Here is a 24,885-nt window from a genome sequence, read left to right as displayed (position 1 = left end):
AATGTATGTGCACAAACACAGATATATAGCTTAATAAAGGGGCAGGAGCCCCGAAACGTTGCTCAATAAAGGTGCTGTTGCTCCACATAGAGTGCTACCTGTGTGTTCTATTTCATTACATTTACTGGGACTTTGGAAAAGGAGGTCCTCCAGGTTTGCACCTACATTCACCCAAGAGTGATTTAAAGGGACATTCCTATGAAGTGTGTACTGGTCCTACTTTTCTACAGATTATAGTGAGCATTTTGCAAGGCACAATCAATATTTCTGACACACATGAGCAGAAAATAAATATATATTTTACCTTAATTCAGCAGGCCCAACAACCTGGTTCTCTTTCAATGGTGTCCAAATCCATTTTTTAAGAGGATATGCAGAATCTGCTAAAATATGAATGCATAGATATACAGTATATATATATATAGATATAGATATAGATAGATAGATAAACACACATCTTTCCATAAAGCAATGTATGACATAAAATAATGTTATGCATATGTCTTACTATGACATAGTTAATATATATCTTTTAAATGATTAACAATTTATTTATTTAATCAATTTCACCCCCTTAGACACATACATAAAGGATTATAAAGCAATGAAACAATAAAATGTCAAAATATTGAACACATGAAGGCATCATAATATATACATAAACACTTACCGAGGAGATGTCCTTCAGGCATTTGATTTGTCTCAAACAATCTCCACACACCAGAATTCCTGAGGATGTAGGCATCATGGCTACTTCCTGGGAACCCTGCCACAACATTTAATATGCGCATGTTTGCATCACATATAATCTGCACATTTAAGGAGTGGAAGTGTTTCCTATTTCTAAATATTATCTCCCTGCGCACAGGGGGTCTTAGGGCAATATGAGTGCAGTCAATGGCCCCAAGGACATTGGGTATGCCACCTAAAAGAAAAAAGTCCCTCTTAACATCACGCCAACCTCTGGGTGATGTGGGGAAAAAAATAAATTTTCTGCAATTATCATAAAGTCCATCAATAACTTTTGAAAGATGCTTAGAAAGAGTGGACTTATGCACCCCAGTTACAATACCCCCTGTCACCTGAAAGGATCCAGAAGCCAAAAAATGAAGTGCCCCTAGTAGTTTGGTCATTCCAGGGACAGCCCTGCTTGAATAGCCCTGGCTTTCCAGCCTATCTTGCAACAGGGCATATAACTGATATATTTTCTCCCTGTTGAGCCTGAAACTTTCAAACACCTGCTGCTCATTCAGGGTTTCTATATCCAGCCTCACTCTGGGGATGTCAGGCCTACGCTGTCTAACTTCAGCATTGTCAGCTTCTCTCTCACCCTGCATTTTGAAATATCTGTTCTGAGGTTAGGCTAGGTGTGGTCTTTTTTTTATAGCTGTGTGTTGCTTGTTAACATATGTGAAACTGGTGATTGCAATGAATAACATGGGGGGGAGGGCTTATCTTCATCTCATCTAATCCTTAATTTAATGAACAGTTTGAAAGTATATACTTACTCATGACTTTTATTTTTGATATGAACTATAATTTCAAAATATATGTAGTTACATATCGGAAATTCAAAGACACTGAATGTAATTATTATATTTTTCAATTTAAATATATCAGCCTTTATCATAACAGTTAAAAGTAATTATTAAAATTATATGATTTATATAGGTCAAATATATATATACAATTATCATACATATATACATGTAGGAGAAGATTATTATTAGATAAAATTATATTTCTATATGTAATTTTTTTTTGATTTTCAATTTCAATGAGAAACAGGCCTCAAAAAGCTCTTTTTTCCTCCTTTACACCTAGTTGAGCTGGGGGTAATATGTCTCAATGTATCGACAGCCTCCGACAGTGTATTAACGGTTAGCGCTTTCAATGGAAACCTGGTATAATTTATCGATTAACGGCTTATATTACTTTCTATGGGACGCGAAAATCTTTTCGGCAGCCGAAGTCCGGAAGCCGATATTAAGGTATAACGCGCCATTGGAAACAGTCGATAAACGATATTGCTTCCGACAGCATATTTATCGGTTTGCGAGTGCACGCAAACTGAATTACGACTCAATGGAAGCGAGGCCTCAGTATTTATTTTAACCAGGTACAATAGCCATTAAATAGTTAATAACTATTTAATAGTTACCTAGTTAAAATAATTACAAAATTACCTGTAAAATAAATCCTAACCTAAGTTACAATTAAACCTAACACTACACTATCAATAAATAAATTAAATAAACTATCTACAATTATATAAACTAAACTAAATTACAAAAAATAAAAAAAGATTACAAGAATTTTAAACTAATTACACCTACTCTAAGCCCCCTAAAAAAAATAACAAAGCCCCCCAAAATAAAAAATGCCCTACCCTATTCTAAAATAAAAATTGTAAAGCTCTTTTACCTTACCAGCTCTTAAAAGGGCCTTTTGCGGGGCATGCCCCAAAGAAAACAGCTCTTTTGCATTTAAATAAACATACAATACCCCCCCCAACATTACAACCCACCACCCACATACCCCTAATCTAACCCAAACACCCCTTAAAAAACCTAACACTAAGCCCCTGAAGATCTTCCTACCTTGTCTTCACCACGCCGGGTATCACCGATCCGTCCAGAAGAGGGTCCGAAGTCTTCCTCCTATCCGGCAAGAAGAGGTCCAGAAGAGGGTCCAAAGTCTTCATCCTATCCGGCAAGAAGAGGAGATCCGGACTGGCAAACATCTTCATCCAAGCGGCATCTTCTATCTTCTTCCATCCGGCGCGGAGCGGGACCATCTTGAAGCAGCCGACACGGATCCATCCTCTTCTTCCGACGTCCTAACACAGAATGAAGGTTCCTTTAAGGGACGTCATCCAAGATGGCGTCCCTCGAATTCTGATTGGCTGATAGGATTCTATCAGCAAATCGGAATTAAGGTAGGAAAAATTTGATTGGCTGATTGAATCAGCCAATCAGATTCAAGTTCAATCCGATTGGCTGATCCAATCAGCCAATCAGATTGAGCTCGCATTCTATTGGCTGATCGGAACTTGAATCTGATTGGCTGATTCAATCAGCCAATCAGATTTTTCCTACCTTAATTCCGATTGGCTGATAGAATCCTATCAGCCAATCGGAATTCGAGGGACGCCATCTTGGATGACGTCCCTTAAAGGAACCTTCATTCGGCAGGAGTCGCCGGAAGAAGAGGATAGATCCGCGTCGGCTGCTTCAAGATGGTCCCGCTCCGCGCCGGATGGAAGAAGATAGAAGATGCCGCTTGGATGAAGATGTTTGCCGGTCCAGATCTCCTCTTCTTGCCGGATAGGAGGAAGACTTTGGACCCTCTTCTAGACGGATCGGTGATACCCGGCGTGGTGAAGACAAGGTAGGAAGATCTTCAGGGGCTTAGTGTTAGGTTTTTTAAGGGGTGTTTGGGTTAGATTAGGGGTATGTGGGTGGTGGGTTGTAATGTTGGGGGGGGTATTGTATGTTTATGTAAATGCAAAAGAGCATGCCCCGCAAAAAGGCCCTTTTAAGGGCTGGTAAGGTAAAAGAGCTTTACAATTTTTATTTTAGAATAGGCTAGGGCATTTTTTTTTTGGGGGGGGCTTTGTTATTTTTTTAGGGGGCTTAGAGTAGGTGTAATTAGTTTAAAATTCTTATAATCTTTTTTTATTTTTTGTAATTTAGTGTTTGTTTTTTTTGTAATTTAGTTTAGTTGATATAATTGTAGATAATTGTAGATAGTTTATTTAATTTATTTATTGATAGTGTAGTGTTAGGTTTAATTGTAACTTAGGTTAGGATTTATTTTACAGGTAATTTTGTAATTATTTTAACTAGGTAACTATTAAATAGTTATTAACTATTTAATAGCTATTGTACCTGGTTAAAATAAATACAAAGTTGCCTGTAAAATAAATATAAATCCTAAAATAGCTACAATATAATTATTATTTATATTGTAGCTATATTAGGGTTTATTTTACAGGTAAGTATTTAGCTTTAAATAGGAATAATTTATTTAATAAGAATTATTTTATTTCGTTAGAATAAAATTATATTTAATTTAGGGGGGTGTTAGGGTTAGGGTTAGACTTAGCTTTAGGGTTTAATACATTTATTAGAGTAGCGGTGAGGTCCGGTCGGCAGATTAGGGTTAATAAGTGTAGGTAGGTAGCGGCGACGTTGGGGGGGCAGATTAGGGGGTAATAAATATTATGTAGGGGTCGGCGATGTTAGGGGCAGCAGATTAGGGGTACATAGGGATAATGTAGGTTGCGGCGGTGTGCGGTCGGCAGATTAGGGGGTTAAAAAAATTATTATTTATATTGTAGCTATATTAGGGTTTATTTTACAGGTAAGTATTTAGCTTTAAATAGGAATAATTTATTTAATAAGAATTATTTTATTTCTTATTAAATTATATTTAACTTAGGGGGGGTGTTAGGGTTAGGGTAAGACTTAGCTTTAGGGGTTAATACATTTATTAGAGTAGCGGTGAGGTCCGGTCCGCAGATTAGGGGTTAATAAGTGTAGGTAGGTAGCGGCGACGTTGGGGGGGGCAGATTAGGGGTACATAGGGATAACATAGGTTGCGGCGGTGTACGGAGCGGCAGATTAGGGGTTAATAATAATATGCAGGGATCAGCGATAGCGGGGTCGGCAGATTAGGGGTTAATAAGTGTAAGGTTAGGGGTGTTTAGACTCGGGGTTCATGTTAGAGTGTTAGGTGCAGACATAGGAAGTGTTTCCCCATAGGAAACAATGGGGCTGCGTTAGGAGCTGAATGCTGCTTTTTTGCAGGTGTTAGGTTTTTTTTCAGCTCAAACTGCCCCATTGTTTCCTATGGGGGAATCGTGCACAAGCACGTTTTTTAAGCTGGCCGCGTCCGTAAGCACCGCTTATATTGAGAGTTGCAGTGGCGGTAAATATGCCTGTACGCTTCCTTTTTGGAGCCTAACGCAGCCCTTCAGAGAACTCTAAATACCAGTGTTGTTTAAAAGGTGCGGGGGGAAAAAAATCACGCGTAGCTAACGCACCCCTTTGGCCGCAGAACTCTAAATCTAGCTGTAATTGTGTCTATGCAACTTCTTTAGTTTAAAAGAATTTTGTGTAGGGGTTCCTGAAATATTTACGATTTAGAAATCTGCTTGTTCGCTGCGGTTCTTGCAGCTGTGATCAGACTCCGGTCACGTAAACGTTCTGAAGGTGACATCATCGATTACATTGTTGAAAAAGTGTGCATGCGAGGTACCGATAGAATAAAATAGCGCATGCATCAGACTATAGTGTAGAACTCAGGTTGCCCACCGTGATTGCGCCGGAAGTAGAAAGAAATTAAAATAGAAGGTATTCCACTATTTTTTCATTATATATGGACCAGTGCAATATATATTTATATTTATATCCCTTTAAGCAGTGTTGGTTTTGTCCACTCAGTCAATGAGAGGAAATATTTCCTTTCTAAACAGCTGTGTATTTTGTAATGTGCATAATTAATTTCCTTAGCAGAATTGTTTTCACACAAATTAACCTTTAAGTCTATTTATTTTAATTACCATGGCGTTATTTACATAAAGTATTTTTAATATACTTTTCCAAACATTTTTTTAAATGGATTAATGTATCTTTTGTTCCCCAGTATCATCTGGTTTAAAATCATGTCCCAGGAGAGGACCCTACCTAACATTCACCAGATCAGAACAAAATATATATTGCTTACATTTAAAAATCAGTAAACAATCTGTAGATTATGATCATTATTTGAGGTATGTTTACTAATGTGCGGAGTGGTATGAATACATTAACAATAATTCAAATTATTCAGAAACCCCACTAGAATATGAATAACTTCAAAGCTAACATTTATTTTTTGTCTGAAAATGAATATCTAATGTGTACTGACTTTTTTTTTACATACCTGATCCAAATAAAAAATACTATAGCTTTTTGATTTACTATAGCTATAGGCAACTTTCTTGGACTATTACAGAAGTTGAATATTAGTTGCATTACAATATTACAAGACCAGAATATCAGACATATTTTTATTAAACATTAGAGTATTATAGGAAGGCACAATCCTATTTGAAAGTCTGTTTATGATGATGACTGTACTGAAACTGACAATCACAACAATGTGCGTGTGAATTAGAAACAAACATTTACAGAACATCATTGCTACACGCCATTTCTAGATGTTGGGGTTCTGATTTCCATTTCCTCATTTTTCCTGAAGATGCCCTTAGGTGTAAGGTATATCACATATTAAATACATATACATATATCAAATGTACTTATTACATATGTAAAATTGTGTCATGCCCACTGCAGACAGACTATACAATAGCAATGAATGAGAGCTTTAGTGAATCTAGATCACATATGCAAACACACTTGTAAAATGTTGTCTGTTGCCATTTCAGAGTGTCCTGTACATATGCAACATGATACAATTATTCTAAATTGTCTTGGAATACTTGCAAAGATGTCCAAAGGGCAAGTTTTGGTCTTTATCAAGTACATTTAGGTGTCAAATTCAATAAGTGTAAAATGGTCTCAAAAACCTGTTGAAAAAGTATTGCGAAAATGTATTGTAATCAGAGAAAACTATTATGTTCCCTGTTAAAAATATAGCTGAAAACCTACTATTGTGATTGAGTCAAAAGGCAAAGTACCCTTTCCTGGCCATAAATCATCTGGAAAAAATAGCTTGAACTCAACCGTTAGAGTCTTAACCATTAAAGGGGCATATATTTGATCTACAGAATGAGTTTGCCCTGTTTTGTAGAGTGCAGTGACGTGCAGTGACATCAGAGGCTGGTGAGGCAGTGACTAGGATACGCCTTCATTCTTTAGATATCCTTTGTTGAAGAAATAGCAATGCACATGGGTGAGCCAATCACATGAGGTATCTATGTGCAGCAAGTAGTAAGAAGTGAATACAGCGCCAACAAGAGGCCAAGGGATAAATATACTCACAGAGAGATAAAAGAAGATTATTTAATGAACCATGTTAAAAAGCATCAGTAATAAAAGACTATATATAAAAAATGTAAAAAGCACATATAAATAAAATTACAAATACAGGAATATCTTACAGAAGCGGCTCAAAGGGCCAAAGCTGATAATTACAATAAAACCAGAGGTAATAAGAGGTGATCAGTGTGAGTGGTACACTAGAATAAGAGTGTATACTAATAAAACAGAATTAGCCTAAGTACAACTGTAGCAAGTGCATCAAGCAAAAAACTAATAAACAATAATACAAACAATAGTGTTCAAAATTAGTGTTACAAAAATAGTGTTCCAAAAAATAGAAAAATGCACTGCAGTGCAAAAAAAGGGGGGTAGAAAAATAATTGTATAGATACAATCAAATAGTGAGTGAGTGCAAATGGATATAAAAATGCTAGCTACTTAATCCACTGAGGTTAAGATATAATTAAATAAAATATACAATATACAATAACATAAAAAATAAAATACACAATATGCAATAACATAAAAAATAAAATATAAAATATAATCCAAAAAAGTGTTCAAAAAGTTGATCAACAAATGTTAGTGAAGAACAAAAATAAGTCAATCAAAAAAAAAAAAAAAATGGAAAAAATGGGTGATGAAAAGCAAGGTGAAAGTGAGGAAATTGATTCCTTCCAATGTTAGTTACTTTAACAGATCCAAATTCCTGAGTGTGGTTGCTGAAGTAGCTGATTGGATCTTAGCACCTGTCAGCTGCTCCTATGGTATCCTAAAAAGTGTCCCTGTAAAAAAAGAAATTCACAACATAGTGTATCCAATATGAGAATGAAGTAAAGATTAAAGTAATGCTTACCAATATGTCAACGCGTTTCTGCCCTCAAAAAAGGGCCTTTCTCAAGACTAGAATATTGGTAATGGCAGCTGGCCTTATATACAGTTTAGAAGTAGCCTATATGGTAGTTTAATTGATTAATTGTATTGTTTGGGCGCCAAATCCCTCCACTTCCTGTGTAACATCTAAAAGATTCCCCCATAAAGTGTAGCATCACTTCCTGTGTAACATCTAAAAGATTCCCCCATAAAGTGTAGCATCACTTCCTGTGTAACATCTAAAAGATTCCCCTCCACTTCCTGTGTAACATCTAAAAGATTCCCCCATAAAGTGTAGAATCACTTCCTGTGTAACATCTAAAAGATTCCCCCATATGGCAAACCGGAAGTATATACATTTGCCGGATTAATTTTATACATATCTAAATATATAGGTCATTCAAAAGGCATATATATGGCCTTAGATTTATCCAGTTGTTTCTTTCTCAATTGCCGGTATCTTTGTTTTGGCTTACCAGTTTCAAGCCCAATATCGGAGCTACCCGGTAGTGACGTAACCGTTGACGTCACTTCCGGTCCGGCGATATTACATAGACAAGCCGCTAGCAACATTAGCATGCTGTACAATGCTAATATATGCGGCTGTCAGTTACGCCTCCCATCTAGTATATTAAATCCTTAGAGAGCCCTGGGGATAAAGATGTCAGAACAATGCCCACCAATGTGTCAATAAAAGGGATACGTGTCAAGGCACTATTGGCCCCCAAACGTTATAACGATAGATAAAGGCTATGTAATCACAAACATTGAGATTTACAAAAAACTAACACATATTTTATGTCAGTGGGACAAAGGAAACAATAAAAACAATAACGGCAAGTATTTTTGGAAATTAAATAACGGTTTTGTTATCTATTTCTCTTAAGTCCAAAGGGGTCAGATAATATTTTCTTTCTATAGCCATATTTTATATATCCATCATTATACTAGTAGATGGATTGAATGATCTCAAATATTATAATATATGTTAACATATTGTCAAAGTGTGTTTAAGATACACTGGTAGTGGATTAAGTGATCTCAAATATTATAATATGTGTTAACATATTGTTAAAATATTTTGAGATATGTTTGACATTTCATAAAGAGAAGAGAAGTTGTATATACTTTTATGGATCCTTCAATGTCATTGAGCCATGCTCAGATGGTAAGATCTCGCATATTTATAAGAAATAAAGTTATTTTAATTTATTTTATAAAAGATCAGAATCATAGTGAGAGGAGGAAGAAATTAACCTGTGATGAATTATTTACAGAGGGCAAACTGCTTAGTTATTAAAAAAGTCCTAGAATGTATTTTTATATATATATATATATATATATATATATATATATATATATATATATATATATATATATATATATATATATATATATATATATATATATATATATATATATATATATATATATATATATATATATATATATATATATATATATATCTCGTTTGCTCCAAAATTTGAGCATAGAGAATACAAAGTCCCAATAGAAACAATTTGGACTTAGTTGTCCATCTATCTGATATGTAAAATTAGTTATATGTATATAAAGATATAGATAAAACCAGGACATGGTATCTCATATTTAGCGAGAAATCAAAGGGATATGTACCTGATTCTGGTCGCATAAATATATTATATTAGATTACAACGCCATCATAGTAATTGAATAAGGAAACTAGTGATAGCTGGACAAGTCCAGTGTATAAATTTCTATGTCAGAGAAAGAAACATTCAAGTGTATGCTCATGAATGTAATTAAGGGTATATAAATAGGAAACAGTCTACATTTGCTGTTTAATAGTTGAGAACTAGAACAATAGAGGAAAATAGAGGAAAAAGCCTTCTTCTTATGTTAATAGGATAACTGTATAGATGTCCACACTAATTGCTTTGAAGATTGAATCTGCAAAACCTACTTTTAAATCATTCTAACCCACAATTATATAGTATTGTGGAGCTTAGATTTTAATGGTGATCAGAAGATCAAACAGAAGATGGTAAACAAATATGTGGTAGGGTGATGGGTAACCTTAAGCAGACAAAAATTGATACGCAATTAATGAGTAAAAATGGATGAACTTCTATATATTTGGGTGGAGGGCTACAATGCCTATATAATGAGACTTTGGATTGGATATATACGATACCGGACCTTCTATAAATGTAGGTCTTTATAAAGGCTAAATTGTGTAATAACCCAGAAGCTTTAAAACAGCGGGTTTATAGAATTCTAAATGATACAGCACTATCTTATAAGTCTAGCTTGTGTCTTTATATAGACTAGTTGTTCAATAGCCCAGATGATTCAAAGGTGTTTTTGTTTTTTTAAAAAGTCTTTGGAGAGGAATTTTATACTGTCCTATGAGGACATTGGCAGATACATATCATAAATTGAAGAGGTAGGTAAGATCCTCCCTATTATTCAGACCTTTCGGGTGTAAGCAGTCTAATAAGAAGATCCATTTGGATTCTGCTTTTAAGAGGCTCTTTTCAAAATTACCCCCTCTCCAGTTCTTGGCAACTTTTTGTATACCTATAAATTTCATGTCTTGTATTCTACCATTGTGCTTCGTGGCAAAATGTTTATAAAGTGTTGTTTCTTTATTTTGTTTTTCGATCAACAGTATGTGCTCTCTGAGCCTATCTCTGAGGCTTCTAGAGGTTTGGCCGATGTATTGGAGCCCACATGAGCATTCCATAAGGTAGATTATCCCCGTATCTAATCAGATCTTTGATAGTAAATTCTTCTCCAGTCTGATTGGACTTGAATTTTTTAGTCTTTACCCCTCTTCTGCATGCTTTGCAGGTGGGGCATGGAAAAAATCCCTTTACTGGTCTCCCCATTGCATCATGTGTATTGGTCTTCTTCTTCTTGGGTAGACTTGGTGCTAATCTATTTTTGAGATTTCCTGTCTTTCTATAAACGAATTTTGGCTGATTGGGGAGTTTATCTCCAATAATGTTGTCATTTTTTAGAAGGTGCCAGTGTCTTTTAAAGATATTTTCAATGATGTATCGATTGCTGCTGTATTCTGTTATTAATGGTACATTTATAGCATCCTCTGTCTCATATTGCTTATGATCTTTGTATTTGGTTAACTCTTTCCTCTCCACCTGTCGTACTTCTTCTATTTTTTGGTCTAGATGTTCCTCCTTATAACCTCTTTCCACAAATTTCTCTTTTAGTCGTCTCACTTGTTTTTCCCAGGTTTCGATATTTATAATTTGTGGAAAGAGGTTATTAATAACAGAATACAGCAGCAATCGATACATCATTGAAAATATCTTTAAAAGACACTGGCACCTTCTAAAAAATGATGACATTATTGGAGATAAACTCCCCAACCAGCCAAAATTCATTTATAGAAAGACAGGAAATCTCAAAAATAGATTAGCACCAAGTCTACCCAAGAAGAAGAAGACCAATACACATGATGCAATGGGGAGACCAGTAAAGGGATTTTTTCCATGCCCCACCTGCAAAGCATGCAGAAGAGGGGTAAAGACTAAAAAATTCAAGTCCAATCAGACTGGAGAAGAATTTACTATCAAAGATCTGATTAGATGTCAAAATACGGGGATAATCTACCTTATGGAATGCTCATGTGGGCTCCAATACATCGGCCAAACCTCTAGAAGCCTCAGAGATAGGCTCAGAGAGCACATACTGTTGATCAAAAAACAAAATAAAGAAACAACACTTTATAAACATTTTGCCACGAAGCACAATGGTAGAATACAAGACATGAAATTTATAGGTATACAAAAAGTTGCCAAGAACTGGAGAGGGGGTAATTTTGAAAAGAGCCTCTTAAAAGCAGAATCCAAATGGATCTTCTTATTAGACTGCTTACACCCGAAAGGTCTGAATAATAGGGAGGATCTTACCTACCTCTTCAATTTATGATATGTATCTGCCAATGTCCTCATAGGACAGTATAAAATTCCTCTCCAAAGACTTTTTAAAAAAACAAAAAGACCTATGAATCATCTGGGCTATTGAACAACTAGTCTATATAAAGACACAAGCTAGACTTATAAGATAGTGCTGTATCATTTAGAATTCTATAAACCCGCTGTTTTAAAGCTTCTGGGTTATTACACAATTTAGCCTTTATAAAGACCTACATTTATAGAAGGTCCGGTATCGTATATATCCAATCCAAAGTCTCATTATATAGGCATTGTAGCCCTCCACCCAAATATATAGAAGTTCATCCATTTTTACTCATTAATTGCGTATCAATTTTTGTCTGCTTAAGGTTACCCTTCACCCTACCACATATTTGTTTACCATCTTCTGTTTGATCTTCTGATCACCATTAAAATCTAAGCTCCACAATACTATATAATTGTGGGTTAGAATGATTTAAAAGTAGGTTTTGCAGATTCAATCTTCAAAGCAATTAGTGTGGACATCTATACAGTTATCCTATTAACATAAGAAGAAGGCTTTTTCCTCTATTTTCCTCTATTGTTCTAGTTCTCAACTATTAAACAGCAAATGTAGACTGTTTCCTATTTATATACCCTTTTATATATATACCCTTAATTACATTCATGAGCATACACTTGAATGTTTCTTTCTCTGACATAGAAATTTATACACTGGACTTGTCCAGCTATCACTAGTTTCCTTATTCAATTACTATGATGGCGTTGTAATCTAATATATTTATGCGACCAGAATCAGGTACATATCCCTTTGATTTCTCGCTAAATATGAGATACCATGTCCTGGTTTTATCTATATCTTTATATACATATAACTAATTTTACATATCAGATAGATGGACAACTAAGTCCAAATTGTTTCTATTGGGACTTTGTATTCTCTATGCTCAAATTTTGGAGCAAACGAGATATATATATATATATATATATATATATATATAAAAATACATTCTATGACTTTTTTAATAACTAAGCAGTTTGCCCTCTGTAAATAATTCATCACAGGTTAATTTCTTCCTCCTCTCACTATGATTCTGATCTTTTATAAAATAAATTAAAATAACTTTATTTCTTATAAATATGCGAGATCTTACCATCTGAGCATAGCTCAATGACATTGAAGGATCCATAAAAGTATATACAACTTCTCTTCTCTTTATGAAATGTCAAACATATCTCAAAATATTTTAACAATATGTTAACACATATTATAATATTTGAGATCACTTAATCCACTACCAGTGTATCTTAAACACACTTTGACAATATGTTAACATATATTATAATATTTGAGATCATTCAATCCATCTACTAGTATAATGATGGATATATAAAATATGGCTATAGAAAGAAAATATTATCTGACCCCTTTGGACTTAAGAGAAATAGATAACAAAACCGTTATTTAATTTCCAAAAATACTTGCCGTTATTGTTTTTATTGTTTCCTTTGTCCCACTGACATAAAATATGTGTTAGTTTTTTGTAAATCTCAATGTTTGTGATTACATAGCCTTTATCTATCGTTATAACGTTTGGGGGCCAATAGTGCCTTGACACGTATCCCCTTTATTGACACATTGGTGGGCATTGTTCTGACATCTTTATCCCCAGGGCTCTCTAAGGATTTAATATACTAGATGGGAGGCGTAACTGATAGCCGCATATATTAGCATTGTACAGCATGCTAATGTTGCTAGCGGCTTGTCTATGTAATATCGCCGGACCGGAAGTGACGTCAACGGTTACGTCACTACCGGGTAGCTCCGATATTGGGCTTGAAACTGGTAAGCCAAAACAAAGATACCGGCAATTGAGAAAGAAACAACTGGATAAATCTAAGGCCATATACATGCCTTTTGAATGACCTATATATTTAGATATGTATAAAATTAATCCAGCAAATGTATATACTTCCGGTTTGCCATATGGGGGAATCTTTTAGATGTTACACAGGAAGTGATGCTACACTTTATGGGGGAATCTTTTAGATGTTACACAGGAAGTGGAGTGGAATCTTTAGATGTTACACAGGAAGTGATACTACACTTTATGGGGGAATCTTTTAGATGTTACACAGGAAGTGGAGGGGAATCTTTTAGATGTTACACAGGAAGTGATGCTACACTTTATGGGGGAATCTTTTAGATGTTACACAGGAAGTGATGCTACACTTTATGGGGGAATCTTTTAGATGTTACACAGGAAGTGGAGGGATTTGGCGCCCAAACAATACAATTAATCAATTAAACTACCATATAGGCTACTTCTAAACTGTATATAAGGCCAGCTGCCATTACCAATATTCTAGTCTTGAGAAAGGCCCTTTTTTGAGGGCAGAAACGCGTTGACATATTGGTAAGCATTACTTTAATCTTTACTTCATTCTCATATTGGATACACTATGTTGTGAATTTCTTTTTTTACAGGGTCACTTTTTAGGATACCATAGGAGCAGCTGACAGGTGCTAAGATCCAATCAGCTACTTCAGCAACCACACTCAGGAATTTGGATCTGTTAAAGTAACTAACATTGGAAGGAATCAATTTCCTCACTTTCACCTTGCTTTTCATCACCCATTTTTTCCATTTTTTTTTTTTGATTGACTTATTTTTGTTCTTCACTAACATTTGTTGATCAACTTTTTGAACACTTTTTTGGATTATATTTTATATTTTATTTTTTATGTTATTGCATATTGTGTATTTTATTTTTTATGTTATTGTATATTGTGTATTTTATTTAATTATATCTTAACCTCAGTGGATTAAGTAGCTAGCATTTTTATATCTATTTGCACTTACTCACTATTTGATTGTATCTATACAATTATTTTTATACCCCCCTTTTTTTGCACTGCAGTGCATTTTTCTATTTTTTGGAACACTATTTTTGTAACACTAATTTTGAACACTATTGTTTGTATTATTGTTTATTAGTTTTTTGCTTGATGCACTTGCTACAGTTGTACTTAGGCTAATTCTGTTTTATTAGTATACACTCTTATTCTAGTGTACCACTCACACTGATCACCTGTTATTACCTCTGGTTTTATTGTAATTATCAGCTTTGGCCCTTTGAGCCGCTTCTGTAAGATATTCCTGTATTTGTAATTTTATTTATATGTGCTTTTTACATTTTTTATATATAGTCTTTTATTACTGATGCTTTTTAACATGGTTCATTAAATAATCTTCTTTTATCTCTCTGTGAGTATATTTATCCCTTGGCCTCTTGTTGGCGCTGTATTCACTTCTTACTACTTGTGCATATTTTTTGGAGGTTGGTTAGGATCTCTGTTTGGATACAGCTTGGGGATTACCTTAGCGCTTGTACACACACCCTTTTTCACTATTGACTTGTATCTATGTGCAGCCACCAATCAGCAGCTACTGAGCATATTTAGATATGATTTTCAACAAAGGACATCAAAAGAATGAAGAAAATTAGATATTAGATGTAAATTGGAAAGTTATTTAAATTTGCATATGGGTTTCATATGGGTTTCATGTCCCTTTAAATGGTGTCTTGGAAAACTGGTCAACTTAGTAAACATCTGATTTTAGTCTAAAAGGATTGTAACAGAAACTCTTGCCAGATAACACAATGCTTGCTCTGATTATGAGATCTAGAAATCCATGCCCATTAAAATATGTTTAAAACATACTTTTTACTTTAATGCTGCAAATTATGCTTATAGATTCTTTCATTACATAAGGGATGAGAGTCAGAGGGGGGGGGGAAGAGAGACAGAGAGAGAAAGAGACCATGGGGGAGAACAACACATAAGGAGAGAGATGGATAGATAGAGAGAGAGAGAGACACACACACACACACACACAAGGGGGGGGGGGGACCATTGCATTTTAAAGTAATAAAACAGCAGAGCTACAGAGAGTTAAAAAAATTAGTCTATAATTTAGTGTGAAGTACAGAGGCAAGCTGCTAAGTTAGTGGGTGTAAAGTTTGAGTAAACAAAATACAAAAACGACCCTGCTGTAAAAGAGTAAAAAAACACTAAACCACATTCATTAAATTATCATTTTCACTAACAGAATCCCTTTCAGTAAAATCTTACTTTAATAAGATGTGCCTGAAACACTGCTCTCTGTGCCTCTTTTCCTGCTCTGTAAGGATTCAGGAAGTGACAGTGGCACATTCCACTGCACTTAGAGGGGAAGAACAGAACTCTCTTTTTCACTTTAGCAAAGCTAGCAGGTTCACAGGGCAGCAACAAAATATATGAAAGTAGTTTTTTTCCGTTTTTGTTTTGTTTTATATGATTTAACATCCAGCCCCAACCCTTTGTTCCACTTACTAATGCCTCTCGCTGGATTGGTTCAGCCCAAATAGGACTGCCTCAAATAAGCAGTTAATGGGCCATGCAATGATCTTAACCACTTGCATCCAGTAGGTGGCACAGAATGTTGTGTAATGGTGGGCAGACCTGCTTGTGACTCTCCATTGCACAACATATAGCTGTGAGAAAAAAAAATGCTGGGGAAAAAAATTAATTTTTTTTTTGTAGCCAATAAAAAAATATATATTTTTGCCCATATGAGAGGTGAAGCACTGCCTCACCTGCCTCTAGTGACTGCACATCACTGGTAGAGTGAGGAATTAGTTACTACATCTAACAAGATGCTTTATCACCTGAGCCATTCAGTTCAATGTAATGCTAGATCTTATGTGGCTAAAGAGACTGGTAAGAATGCTCAAATCATGGGCGAGATTACATATACGGTGCAGGCTTCAACGCAAGCCCTGCAACCCGCGCCGCCCATAATTTCACCTCACACATCGGGGTATTACATATACAGCGCCGGTAGTTCATAAAGTGCCATAAGTCGGATAAACTAGCGATGTCCAGAAATAAGCGTAAATACAAATTTCTGGAGTCGCCAGTGACTTACGGAACTTTAGAAACTGCCGGCACTTAAGAAATGTAAAAAAAAAAATCTTATCTCCCGTAAAAGTTTAACATGCCTCCCAAAAATAAGCCCGACACGTAGAACCCCTATATCCGCAATCCCCCCTCTCACAACTAATGATAAATGTATTAACCACTTAACCGACAACCCCCCCCCACAACGCAATATGCCTAATTAAACTATTAACCCCTATATCCGCCATCAAACTCACACCGCAAGTAATAACTAAATTATTAACCCCTAAACTGCCAAAGCCCACAACGCAATAAACCTAACCCCTAACCTAAAAACCCCTAACCTAACATCCAATAAATGAACCCAAATTACCTAGATTACAAAATATTAAAGTTACTATTAAAATAAAAAATCTAACACTACTTTAAAAATAAAAATAAACTAAGTATACATTAAAGGGACAGTCTAATCAAAATTAAAATTCTGATGTAGACTGTCACTTTAAGCTACAATTACAGAAAATAAAAAACAAAATTACCAAATTTTAAAAAATGATACCTAATTCCTATGAAAATAAAAAAGCCCCCCAAAATAAAAACACCCTCTACTCTAAGAATAAACTACCAGTAGCCCTTAAAAGGGCTTTTTGCAGGGCATTGCCCCAAGATAAACAGCTCTTTTACAACAAAATACAGAAAGTCCCCCTAACAGTAAACCCCCCCAAAACACTACACCCCCCAAAATAAAAGAACCTAACGCTAAAAAACCTAAACTACCCATTGCCCTGAAAAGAGCATTTGTTGGGCATTGCCCTTAAAAGGGCATTTAGCTCTTTTACTGCCCACCCTAATCTAAATAAAACAAACCCCCCAAAAAAACTTTTCAAAACCCTAAGTCTCACCCCCAGGTTGGTACTCACCGTTCCTGAAGTCCGGCGGAGAAGGTCCTGTTCCAGGCGTTGAAGTCTTCTTCCAAGCGGCGACCTCTTCTTTCTTCTTCCAGGAACATCCGGCACAGAGCAGAGCTAAAGACCGATGACCGCGGAGCTGAGGACCGGCGACCTTGGAACTGAAGACCGTTGACCGCGGAGCCATGGAGCGTGGAGGATCCTCTTCGTACAATCTCCAATATGATGAAAGCTATGAAAGCTACTCAAATCCTGTTGGCTGTTCAAATTAGCTAATAGGATGAGAGCTACTGAAATTCTATTGGCTGATTTGGGTTTAGGGGTTAATACTTTGATAGGTTTATTGTGTTGTGGGATTTGGTGGTTTAGGGGTTAATAATTTAGTTATTACTTGTGGTGTGGGTTTGATGGCGGATATAGGGGTTAATAGTTTAATTAGGCTTATTGCATTGTGGGGGGGTTGTCGTTTTAGGGGTTAATACATTTATTAGTTGAGGTGTGGGTTTGATGGCGGATAAAGGGGTTAATACACTTTCGGCTAGATTACGAGTTTTGCGTTATGAGTGAAAAAGCAGCGTTATGGCTCTTTTTCACTACCGCTGGTATTACGAGTCTTGCAGGCATATCTGTACCGCATACTTTTTGGGCCATAACGCAACGTAACTACTGCAGCTTTCAAAAAGTCCTTTTCCAATGGGACTTCCATAGCGCCGGTATTACGAGTTTGCCTGTCTGGCCAAAATGTGAGCGGTACAGCCAATACCGTCAAGATCCATACCGTAAACTGAAAGTCAGTAGTTATGGGTTTTACGCTACAAAGCTGTAACATAAAACTCATAACTTAAGTGCTAAAAAGTACACTAACACCCATAAACTACCTATTAACCCCTAAACCGAGGCCCTCCCTCATCGCAAACACTAAAATAAAATTATTAACCCCTAATCTGCCGCTCCGGACATCACTGCCACTATAATAAACATATTAACCCCTAAACCGCCGTACTCCCGCATCGCAAACACTAGTTAAATATTATTAACTCCTAATCTGCTGTCCCTAACATCGCCGCAACCTACATTACTGTTATTAACCCCTAATCTGCTGCCCCCAAAATCGCCACCACTATACTAAAGTTATAAACCCCTAAACCTAACCCTAAGTCTAAGCCTAACACCCACTAACTTTAACATAATTAAAATAAATCTAAATAAAAATTACAATTAATACCTAAATATTTCCTATTTAAAACTAAATACTTACGTGTAAAATAAACACTAAGCTAGCTAGTGTGGTAGATTAGCGGTTAATAAGTGTAGGTAGGTAGCGACGACATTGGGGGCAGCAGATTAGGGGTTAATAAATGTATGTAGGTGGCAGCGATGTCGGGGGCGGCAGATTAAGGGTCAATAAGTATAATGTAGGTGGCGGCGATGTCGGGGGCAGTAGATTAGGGGTGTTTAGTTTCAGGGTTTATTTTAGGGTGTTGATAGGAATCAATGGGGCTGCGTTACGGAGCTTTACGCTCCTTTATTGCAGGTGTTAGGCTTTTTTTCAGCTGGCTCTCCCCATTGATGTCTATGGGCAAATCGTGCATGAGCACGTAAAACCAGCTCAAAGCAGCGCTGGTATTGGAGTGCGGTATGGAGCTCAATTTTGCTCAACGCTCACAGCGTTATAAGGAGGTGAGCGTTTATTAGTTATTGCGGTGGGGGATTGCGGTGGACAGGTAGATAGATATTGTGCATGTGTTAGGTGTTAGTTTATTTATGAAGGCATTTTCGGGAGTTACGGTGCTCCCATACTCAGCGCAAAGCCTTCTGCAGCTGCCTTGTATGGCGAGATGTAAATGGAGTAAGATTTCTCCATTTTCGCCACGTAAGTCCTTGCGCTGAATATTGGATACTGATTTGCGACGCGGTCCCATATGGGAGTAAAAATTGTGGGTGATGAGTGAAATATACGCGCGTAACTTTCATGCTACACCGTATATGTAATACCAAAATTACGTAAATACCGGCGTCGCCGGCTTTTGCGGGCGACGACACATATTTAATGGGGCCCCATATGTATTTAGTGTATATTTTTCTGTGTGCATGCATGCACATTTATGTGTGCATGTGTTTATAAAAATAGCTATTAAAGGAATAGAAAAGTTAAAAATGAAATTTGATTGGGTGCATTTTGAATTTAAATAGAATCGTTTTTGCAATATATTTCCATTAGCACAAATGCTTCTAGTACAAGTTATCACTGTTTTTAAGTCACATACGCATATATGAGGGCCCATGCACCAGTATTCAAGCTCAGATAGCTAGTGGTGGTGTGTATTGCGTCGGAGAAGCCTACTGCTTAATCTCTGACAACGATGTGGTGTTTGAATACTTATGCACGGACCCTCGCAGCATATGTGCATATGCTGCTGACAAAAAGTAATAATAACTTTTACTAAAAGCATTTTTACTATGGGAAGTATATTGTAAAAATGCTTCTATTTAAAAAGAAAATGCACCCATGCACATTTAAATTTTGACCTTTCTATCCCTTTAATGCTTGCTTGAAGTCCACCATTCATTAACTGTCTCTATTTTATTTGTTATTCCACAGTTTATATGTGGGAGAGATTTCTTTGATAACCTACTCCTGAGCAGCATAAACTATCTAAACATAAATTAAATAATACGTTATCAGTTAACATATCATGTAGGTTGCCTAGCAACTTTCTCAAACATCCTCCTTTTCCTGTGTACATGTGTCAACAACACTGTTTACTTAATAAAATTTCAATATCTATGCAAACTACATAATACATTAAAAAAAAAACGCTTTAACAAGGAGCAATATGAAATGTTAGTTTTCACTTGGCTTGTCATTTTTTTTAAAGTTGTATTTTATAGTAATTTGTTATAGTAATTATTAATAGTAATAGAATTGTACTTTTTAAAATTTTACATTAAATTAGGATGCTCAGTGATAAATAGAAAACATTGATATCACACTGGAGAAAAAGAACCGCTATGATAAATATCAAATTAAGTTATAGCATCTTGTACTGTAGTACAAGTACTGTAGTGTGCCTCACAATTACCCTGCAATTTACAGTACATTATGAATTTAATACAACTGTTCCTCATTTATTTATGTCCTGTTTCACTTAAATAAACGTTATCACCCCAAATTGATACAGAATACTAATTCCTACATGGATTACCTAAAGTGCACCCTGAACTGTCCAAATCCAATCTCCATCAACAGACAGTTAAAGGGACATGAAACCCAAATTTTTTCTTTCATGATTTAGAAAGCGCATGCAATTTTAAACAACTTTCTAATTTACTTTTATTATCTAATTTGCTTCATTCTCTTAATATACTTTGCTGAAAAGCATATCTAGATAGGCTCAGTAGCTTCTCATTGGTTGCTGCTCATAGATGCCTGGTGTGATTGGCTCATCCATGTGCATTGCTATTTCTTCAACAAAGGATATCTACAGAATGAAGCAAATTAGGTAATAGAAATAAATTTGAATGTTGTTTAAAATTGTATTCTCTACTTGAATCATGAAAGAAAATGTTTGAGTTTTGTGTCCCTTTAAGCTTCTGCCTGCTAAAAATGCAGGACTCACACCTTTAAATCTGGTCCTTGGTAAACCAGGCTACCACACATCACAACAATGTTATATACCACATTATGGGCCAGATTACATTGGAGCACTAAATATCGCTTTCAAGAAAGCAATTAACAGCAATGCAAAGACGCGCTTGTGTTCTCATTGCTGGGAAGCATTGCGCTCATCTGAGTGTGCTTCCATAGACTCTATTGGGAGTCTTGTTCTGATGCCGTCAGAGACAAACTAGCTATACATGCAAATGGTTATATGACAGTTACTATATTCATCTTCAAGGTTTTTTGTTAAAATTGTTACAATGTTATTTATCAAATATGTTAGTGATTTTTGTATAGTGGATACATGTTAAGCATTTTCAGCAAGGAGAAAGGAGTGTACATGCATGTTAGTTTAACTGCTCAGCAATTAAACAGTTAATAATCAGAGCATGAGCCTTAGCGAATCAATTGTTTTTACACCTCTTAAATAGCCCATTAGTGAGAAGGTGGTCAGAGAGCTATGAGTACGGCACACCAGCCGAAACGCGTAAGCTTAGGACACTAAGGGCATGCTTTTGTTTTGGATGTCTACATGTATGCTTTTAACGGATTAATAAAGAGACAAGTGTTTTACTGCAGCTCCAGGACTTTATGTGTTTATTACAAACCAGCTATACTATTGTGAAACACTTAAATAAGATATGTTGCATGATAATAGCATTGTTAACAGAATCAGTTGTATTTCATGGTGACCAATTTCATTAGGAGATTATAAGTTTTAAATAGTAAGCAGCTTGCTGCAAGTTAACACCCCAAACTTGTTCATGGTGGTAACTGACAGGTCATGCAAGAGCAGGGGGCGGCGCTGCACAAGAAAATGTGTGTGTAATAATAACTGCGGACAGCAGACTTGCACTGTTTGATGTCCACTCTCCATAAGGATGTCTGGACAGATTGCTATCTAATATGTATTTATTTTTTATCATTTTAAAGTCTGTATCCACAGACTGTATACTATGTTATAATATTAGTAATGGAGAAACTTTAATTTGGTATGACAATTCAAGGTATTGATTTAGACCAATTTTTGTGATTTCATACTACTAGCTGGCCCTAATATGTAAGTCTAATGTTATCATATAAAAAAAAATCATGAACTTTTTCAGACGTTGGGTTTCTCACTGCCATTATTTACACACAGCTTGTGCAGTCATAGAACAAATGTTCCTAAAATCTTCTTTATGATCTTCTGTGTTCAGGAATACCAGATATGTTTCCTATCCCTTTAACAGCTGATAGGACAAGCCTAGCACCCTGTTTAATTGGCTGTTTTGTGAAGCTTATTTCCAGGTCAAGAATAATATTCATTTAGTTTTCACTAAAATGCTAATCAAACATATCTCTTGTTTGTGTGGTTTCGGAGAAAATCCGTTTATTTTCAAGGACTTGGGATAAAATTCAATAAGTCACTCAATAAGTCTGGGGACCAGCAAATACCAGAAATCATATTCTTCAGCTGTAGCATATGAAGTTATATGCACATGAAAGGAGCTACTAACATCCTCTGACTTTGTAAATCAACTTATGGTAGGATTAAAGTTACCCAAACTTATGGGCCTTTAAGTGGTACAAAATGCTTGGGATATTGGCTTCAGACACTATATTAAAGGGACATGGAAGTAAAAATTAAACTTTCATAATTCAAAACATTGTTGCAAAAACTGCTGTCATAGTGCTTTAAAGCCTACCTCAGTATTTACTCATGGAAAGAGTGCTGTCTGAATCATGAAAGTTTAATTTTGCCTTTCATGTCTGTTTAATAAGCTAGTCCATTATTCACACAAAAAGAGAGGAGCACTCCCACACAGGATGATAGATAAAAGCTTGAAACTTTATTAACAAAAAGTTAAAATTTGTGACAGGGATCCACACTATGACAGCGGAAATGGAGAAAGGAGCTTACTCCTCAACACTGCTGCGACCAATGTGGGATACAGTATGTACGGCTCACGAGTAGGGAAATGAAACAAAGAATTTGTGAGAATGTTTCCAGTATAAAGCAAAGGAAACTGACTACCCCATTGGTTCAGCATTTTAAGGAGGCGCATAGCAAAAGTGGACTATCGTTGAGGTAGTAAAATGCCCAGCAAGGGGAGGAGACAGAGATAAGCTTCTGAGGAAGAGGGAGGTTTTCTGGATTCATAGGCTTAGAACCAGAACTCCAAATAGATTCAATTCCGATTATGATGTGATCAATTTCTGGGAATAATTCCCAGTATAGGTTATGGGCCTATGTATACCAGAAAGCACCCTTTTTATCATATAGTTATGAGTATTGAAATAGTGGACATTTAAACCTATTTACCATTTTGTTTACATCTCTGTTTTCACCATGTATACTATTTCCCTTGTGTAATAGGTATTGAGTTAAATCGCTTGCCCTGTCTCATTAGCAATATGGTAGTGAAAACTAATGGTTCAGAATGACCAGTTAATAAAGTAAAATATTCGCATTGGTATATATATTTTTAAAAATAGACACTAAAAATTGGCATGGAGAGGTGCTATTTATTATTATTTATATCACTAAAGTTGTACTGATTTAAATTGCCAACTATATATATTCACTGTACTCCCACATAGTTACTATGCATAGTTTGGATATCTAGTGAATGGAAATATGGGTATAGTTGAGAAATATGTTCATATTTTGTAAAATATTTTGTGTTATATTCTGCATTGTATAAAACTTCACAGCAGGCTAAGCCTGTAACAATACACCTGTAAGGATTTGTTAAATAGCAGGTGAGGTAATCCCATATGGTTGGGGGTGGAGATTTAGCCAATCAAGACTCACTTGGTGTTTTAAAAGGTCTAATTAGACTACACACTGCAGCTACGATTACGACCGTGTTTGCCGAAATGCGTCAGCAGCAGGGTTGAGGTGTGAGCTCCTTTCTCCATTCCCGCTGTCATAGTGTGGATCCGGATCCTGTCACAAATTTTAACTTTTTGTTAATAAAGTTTCAAGCTTTTATCAATCATCCTGTGTGGGAGTGCTCCTCTCTTTTTGTGTGAATAATGGACTAATGTACTCGGTTACAAGTGAGCATGTCACTTAAGGATTCTCCTTCAGTATCCAATACCCCCACTGCTACCGTCATCACAAAGAGCCCGGAGTAGGGAAAGACCCAAGAGGACACATCAGGATGATGACGTCATCTGCCGCCGCCCGAATTTACCGAAGAGGGGACCTGTGCGTGTAGCCCAGAGGCACCAGGAGGTAAGCAATATTGTTTGCACCGGGGTGTGCTTGTTGCTATCCAGGCCAGAGGCCAGCAAGGGTTCTATCCCCAGGACCAGTAATTGCAAGAAAGAAGAGCCAGTCGAGGAGTTTGGCGGTGAAGGTTCATGCCAAAGTGAGACGAAGGTGAGGCGAAGTTGTGGGGGTATTAAGTGCTTATGTTTGCACCAGTGTCAGTATATAGAGTGTGGACTAGTTTTGCTGCTATATAGGTGCCATTCAACCCTTTTGGCTGCTTCTTTAATAAGCTATTCATCTAAAAAAACAAGTAAATAGTATAATTTATTCACAGTAATATTGTTGTAAGTAAGAATCAATGTTAAAGGGACACTAAACCCAATTTTT

At 36.0% G+C, this 24,885-nt stretch overlaps 1 protein-coding gene across 3 annotated transcripts in view; it reads right to left on the bottom strand.

Annotated features, from left to right (window-relative positions):
* The window catches only part of AIG1 (androgen induced 1), a 717,445-nt gene that overhangs the window by 684,638 nt on the left and 7,922 nt on the right, over nt 1–24,885 (bottom strand). Inside the window, exon 2 of one of the 3 annotated variants that reach the window (XR_008402035.1) lies at nt 305–383. The exons of 1 other annotated variant lie outside the window; for it this stretch is intronic. The gene's annotated coding sequence lies outside the window, so the exon portion shown is untranslated. The remainder of the gene's footprint in view (nt 1–304; nt 384–24,885) is intronic. One more of the 3 variants, XR_008402036.1, reaches the window with a different exon arrangement.

This window comes from Bombina bombina, chromosome 4 (assembly GCF_027579735.1).
Source record: "Bombina bombina isolate aBomBom1 chromosome 4, aBomBom1.pri, whole genome shotgun sequence".
NCBI classification, from domain to species: domain Eukaryota; kingdom Metazoa; phylum Chordata; class Amphibia; order Anura; family Bombinatoridae; genus Bombina; species Bombina bombina.
This window is presented reverse-complemented; position numbering and strand designations above follow the sequence as displayed.